The 6,000-nt window shown below is 48.1% G+C and overlaps 1 protein-coding gene across 2 annotated transcripts in view; it reads left to right on the top strand.

Annotated features, from left to right (window-relative positions):
- The first annotated feature begins 2,394 nt into the window (after positions 1 to 2,394).
- WASF3 (WASP family member 3) overlaps positions 2,395 to 6,000 on the top strand; it is a 124,126-nt gene continuing 120,520 nt past the window's right edge. For both annotated transcript variants that reach the window (XM_045797070.2, XM_045797069.2), the window contains exon 1: positions 2,395 to 2,530. The gene's annotated coding sequence lies outside the window, so the exon portion shown is untranslated. The remainder of the gene's footprint in view (positions 2,531 to 6,000) is intronic.

Raw genomic sequence — 6,000 nt, 5'->3', positions numbered from 1 at the left:
TTGTTTGTTTTCTTATTAAGATTTGAATGACTTTTTTTTTAAGTGGGTCATCTCATGAATACAGTGATGGTCCAATGACATATTCATTTATTCCACAACTATGGCAGAAACTGCATTCCCCTTCTCCTTTACTAACAGAAACCTGACATTGTTGCAGAAAAGGTCCCTGGCCTTAAACACTTAGTATTTCATACTTCTTTGCATTGAGTGGAGGTTGGGGGCGGGGGGTAGGGAAATGGTCAGTGTGACACAGTGCGGCCAATAAGTGCTGGTTGGAGCTTCCCAGAAAAATTGTTAAAAAGGAAGCCTCAGCTGGCATGCACCTCTTTGATCTTTTGCCCTTTACTGATACCCCTGACATTTTCCAAAATGTGATACAGTGCCCAGAAGGGGAGCAATCATCTTATGAGGAGGCAAAGTCACTCGACAAGGACAGTAGAACCAATGGACAGAAGGAATCCGAGGTACAATGACACCATGAAGATGTTGCAGAAAGCCTAGGGCTGTCTCTAGACTTCTTCTTATGTGATGAGAAGCACCCTCTATTTGGTAAGAATTTAGTGAAGTTTCTGTTATAGGCACCCAATTCACTCCCTGATATGGCAACATTTTTAAGCACTGTTGAGTGTGAGACTCTATCTTCCTAACAAGACTATTCTGAGCAATTTTTATTTAAAGGACTGGTTCACAGAAGTACTACATTTAAAAAAAATTTCTGTATTTCTGTATATTACAGACACAATGCTAAGGATGGAGTTATATTTACAACATCTTCAGCACTGCATTAGACATTATGGGGAGAGGAAACAAGACTATAAAATAAGGATCTTACCCTCATGGAACTTACCACCTAATTAGAGATAAGACCGACGTATATGAAACAACCCCGAATGCTTCAGGACAGTAAGATTAAGGGCTAATAGTGGGTGTAAACTAAGTGTAGCAGCAGTTCACATAACGTGGGCTCACTGAAGAGAAGAGGAGCAAGGGAAATGGAATTAGCAACTCTGAAAACATACTTTGTGTCTCCTACAGCTTCATATTTTTGAGTTTTAAATCAATGACCTAAATATAGACACTGAAGCTATTGCCTGGATAAGTGAAGACAAAATGAAGGAAAGTCATTTTAATTTGTATACTAAATAAGCTTTGAATTCAGAAGAAATTAATCACTCTAGTATCAATATTTCAAATACAGAGCACTGTAATAATTCACTAAAATTCTATTTACCTTATTAATTGCCAGTATATTTCATGTTGACATGAAATGGAAACTAAGTATATGCTATCTTAAATAGAGCTCTGAAATCCTTCCTTTGGAAGTAAGGTAGGCTAATAGATTAACATGAAGAGGGGGCAGTGCATCTCTGGTGTTGCAAATATTGTTAATATTGTTAGCAACTGCTATTCATTTTTCTTAGCTTGTAGTTGCTGTAACAGATGTGGACGGTTATCATACATCTGTACAGACAACAGCAATACAACCTGAATTAATTTTTCCCGGATTCTTTATTGGGATTTGAACTTTTTTCTTAAGTTTTTCAATTTAGTGATCTTATTTGTAAATCAAAAAGAATAAAGGCATGCAAACCAAAATATGGATCACATTTCTGTCTAATGTTTTTAAACTCCTTTCCTTCAGACCTAGGAGAACATAGTTGGCTCTTCTTTCTTTTTTCTCTTCCTTTCCTTCCTTTCCTCTTCCATTCTTAAGTTTACGCCTGAGTCATCAAGTACCACCTGGCTGTGTTTCATTGCCACGGGGCTTAGTTTCAGTGTTATGCCATGTTTAATAGGCATTGTGAATTTTCTCACATGTGGGGTAGAGGGAGACTGGAGATAGGGTGACTAAAAAGAATCTGTAGAAGGTTGTGAGGATAGGCAGAATGCTAACGGATTTGTGAAGGGCATAAAACCAACAGATGAGGATGGCTATAATCCTCTCAAGGTTGCCTGAACTCTTAACCCTGCAAGACCTCTGACTACCTACAGGTAGATGGACGTTTTTGCAGGGGCCGTCAAAACCCAGGTAAGGTTAGGGTACGGGTGCAAACTCAAAGGGACTGCAGTGGGTACATCATCAGCAAAGGTGATGGATGGGCCCCTTATGATAAACTCGGCCCAAAGTATCCCCACCTCTCCACTCTAGAGGGACTCGGGCCAAAGCCTCATCCGGAATCGGGGGCGGAGGACCGATCGTGAGAGCCACCTCCTCCGCAATCCCCCGCCCCTCGGCGCCGGCGCTGCGCGCTTCTTCCGTTTCCCCATTGGCTGAGGCGCTCGCCAATCCTGGTGAAGCGGCTTGGTGAGAAGCCTCTGGTTGGTGGAGCCGGCGCTGAGCCCCCCTCTTGCTCCGGCCGGGCCCCCAGCCGAGAGGGGGCGTGGCCGCGGCCGTGGCCGGGCCGGAGGCGGCGTCGCTGGCGCCGCTGCGTGCGGTGTGGTGCGGGGCGGGGGCGCCGGGCGGCCGCGGTGCGGCGGGACGATGGAGCTCGGAGCGCAGCCCCGGCGCCGGGGGCGGCATCGCGGACCGGTGAGTGCGGGCTGCGGTCGGCCGGACTCCTCGGTCCTGGCCCTTTCGCTGCTTGGCTCCTGGCCGAGCGGCTGCCCCGGGGGAGGGGCGGGCGCGGGCCGGGTCCCCGCAGCCCCGTGGCCAAGTGAAGTTGCTGCATCGCGCCGGGCGCGCTCGGGCGGACAGCGGGGCCCACTGCGGGCCGCGGCGCCGCCCCGCGCCTTGCCCTGCAGCCCAGCCGCATTCTCCGCGCCGGCTCCCGTGCCAGCTGGGGCTTCCCGCCGTCGCTGCGCAGCCCGGCGCCCGCTATCGCCCGCGCCGTCCCCCGGCCCTCGGCCCCGGCGCTGCCCGGTGCGCGCTCCCCGGGCTGCGGGGCAGACGCCCGCCATCCTGGCCGCAGGTGGCGCCCGGGCCTCCACTCGCGCCGCACGCACGGTGCCTGGGGCTGCCCCGCGTCCGGCACTTTCAGATCCCTCGGTTCCGCGCGCCCTGCCCGCATGTGGCCCAGTCTCCGCATGCCCGCCGCCCCGGGTCGGGCCCTGTCCCCGGCTTCGCCCTCCCCGCCCCTCTGCGCCGGGTACCCCCTCCCCCGGGGCTGCGGGCCCGCGGGGCTCCTGGCCTCCGCAGCCAGGCTCGGCTCCCTGAGCGCAGGGCAGGGGGTCGTGCAGCCGGCGAGGGGCGCGCTGCAGGGCGAGGGGAGAGGGCTGAGCGCCCGGGAGCCGCCCCGCGGGCATGGATCATCCCCGGGAGACTTTCCCTGTTTGGCGGGCGGGGGCCGCGGCGCCTGGCCTCTCGCCCTCCTCCGCGCCAGAGCTCAGCGAGTGGAAAACCTTCCCCTCTCCGTCTGTGGTACTTAGAGGCAATGGCGATTTCATCTTGGTTTAGCCTCTCTGCAAGGGATAGTTCCGTGGCGGAGAGTAGAGTTCTTAATTATTAAGAAGCTAAACGATGGGCTTACGGATGAATGGGAGCATCTCATTTTCTTAGCCGCTATTGGTCGTATTAGGAATTCTTTCACAGTTGGGGATCAGTTTTAAATTCGCACTTACTACCAGCAATAATTTAAGAGTTTTTAAAACACCGAAAATTAAAAGGTCCGTTTTTGCTTTGTGACTGTCCAAATCAAATGTATGCTGGGGCATGAAATTTTATCAGAGTCCACATTTTATGAGGGGAAGGGCTAATAAGCATTTGCAATATTTTTCATTTTAAAAATTAGATTTGTCTAAAACTTAAAATGTCTCCGTCTCTATCAAAACTAAGTTCACGTGTTAAAATTGACTTATTTTTCTCTTGCCTCTGGGGCAAATTCTGTTGAACCTCGGTTGCTTCTTTTTTTTATATATGCTTTACTCAACTTTCCTTTTCTAGCAGTGAAACAATGCAGTGATTCTTGAAAGCTAGTTCTTTTATCTACTTGAGAGGTTAAACAAAGGAAAGCGGGGTTTGACCTTTCCCATAAGCAGTTCTTATTGTGTCTGGTCTACTTTCTAATAGCGTCCACATAGTGCTTATTTTTCTTCATTTTTGAAGATCTTAATTTGCATTCACTGAAGTTGTGTCCTTCTGGATGTTTAAAGCTGACTAGGTTGGGAAGTTTGACTTTATATATTAACAGTCTGACCTGTATTCACTGTTCTCTTCCAACTGAAAAGAAGCTTGTTCTGGAACTATCTACATATAAAAATTGTTCTTCCTATTTCCAGTTGCTGACATGAAGTTGCTTTATAGCATTGTTTTATCTGTTTCCTTAAAATGTATGACCTAATAGTCAATGATGTGCTACACTATTTTTAAAAATTCTGAAAATAAAGGTGGAACGCACTTTGCTAAGTGGTCACGCCAACACTGTAGCCTCCTGTCTATTCTCAGCATGTCTTTGTAGATCTGCTTTACACTTCCCCTAGTAACCTGCATGTGGCAAGTCACCTTTTGGTTACTGGAATGTTTCCATTAAAACAGTTGCTTATTATAAGTATTAAAAGCATTGTCTGTACTAGTTGGCCAGTACAATTTGTCTTCTTTTAGAGTTCCCAGAACTTTCTTTGAAGAATAATCACAGATTGTATTTTCCACTTATATGCTATTGTCATTCCTTATATTTTCTTGGGACTGCCTCCACATGGCTGTACAGACTTAGATGCTCACCTTCTCCGTCCTTTTTTCTTAGAAGCCAGTTTTTCTCTTTAAGGTCAAGGTTTCTTGGGACCTGCTCTTGGGCATTTGGAGCCAAATGCTGCTTGCAGTCCATGCATTCCTCTGGGCTGGTTCTTTACGCAGGATACATTTTATGCTGGTAATACAAGAATACTGTATACCAGTCATACCTAAATGAGGCATAGTATAAAATAAGTAGAGTATCACTGTGGAGATACATGGAGTAGCAAGTCTCAGTTCTCTTTTCCTCCTCTTATTGGTGTCCTGTCCTGTGTCTTTCTCCAGAGGTAACCACACCTAATACGGTGGGGTGTGGCCTTCCAGAATTTTTTCAATCAGCTTTTTTCTTCAGAAGCTGCTTCTTCAGAAGTTGCATGCTAAGTACTGTACTATTTTGATACCGGGATTGCAGAAATAAGAGATAAAAGCTCTCAAGATGTTGATAGCCTGCCGAGACAGACAATTTCAGCACAGTGCCATCAGTGGTGTGCTGGAGTTAGTAAGCAGAAAGGGATGTGAAGCATCACATGAATGACCTCGTCTGTTCATTCGCTTGCTTTATTCATTCGCTGTACTTCAGAGTTTCTCCTGTGTTCTGGGGATACAAAGATAAACAAGGCAGATTCCTCTTTCAGCTGGGTTCTCCAGACAGTTTTTACCATTGGTTACTTAACAGTGTATGGTATGTGCTCCGAAAGGGGTCAGCTACAGGAGCTCACAGGATGACCGCAAACCCAAGCTTAGGGACTATTCAGAGAGATGAGAAAAGCCTCCCAGAGAAATGCGGGAGAAGGAATTGGTCAGAGTTGGGGTCGAGGAGAGGCTTGGTAAAGGCTGTTGGATGGTACATTGGAGCAACTGAAGAGGTATGGTGGTGTGGCCAAGCACAGTAGGGCGGGGAAGCAGCAAGAGACGAGACAGGAGAGACAGGAGAAGAGACTAGGGGTGGAGCCATCTAGGGTCTTGTGATTCTTGTTGTAAGGAGTTTGGACCCCTCTATAGGCAAAAGGAAGCAGTTGCAGAATTCTGAAGCAAAAGGGCATGATCAGATTTGCGCTTTGGAAAATGGATGGAAGGAAGCAAGTGTGGAAGGCGAGAAAGTCAAGGAGGTGGAATTGCTGGGACTTGGTTGTTGGTTGGGGGTTGTACGTGTGGTGGGGGAGTTAGGAGAGGGAGGAGTTCAGGGCAGTGCCGAGTCCTAGCTGGCCAGTTGGGTGCCTTTCTTATGGTGCCTATCTTTTCATTTCTTAGAGACTTATGGAGCAGCCATTTGGCGGAAAAGAAGACAGGTGCGCTTGGCCTTGTTATGTTTCAGGTGGCTGTGGGACACAGTG

Source organism: Ursus americanus, chromosome 10, assembly GCF_024610735.1.
Source record: "Ursus americanus isolate L20-20 chromosome 10, mUrsAme1.1.p, whole genome shotgun sequence".
NCBI lineage: Eukaryota > Metazoa > Chordata > Mammalia > Carnivora > Ursidae > Ursus > Ursus americanus.
The sequence above is the reverse complement of the archived record's forward strand: the minus strand, read 5'-3'. Positions and strand labels throughout refer to the sequence as shown.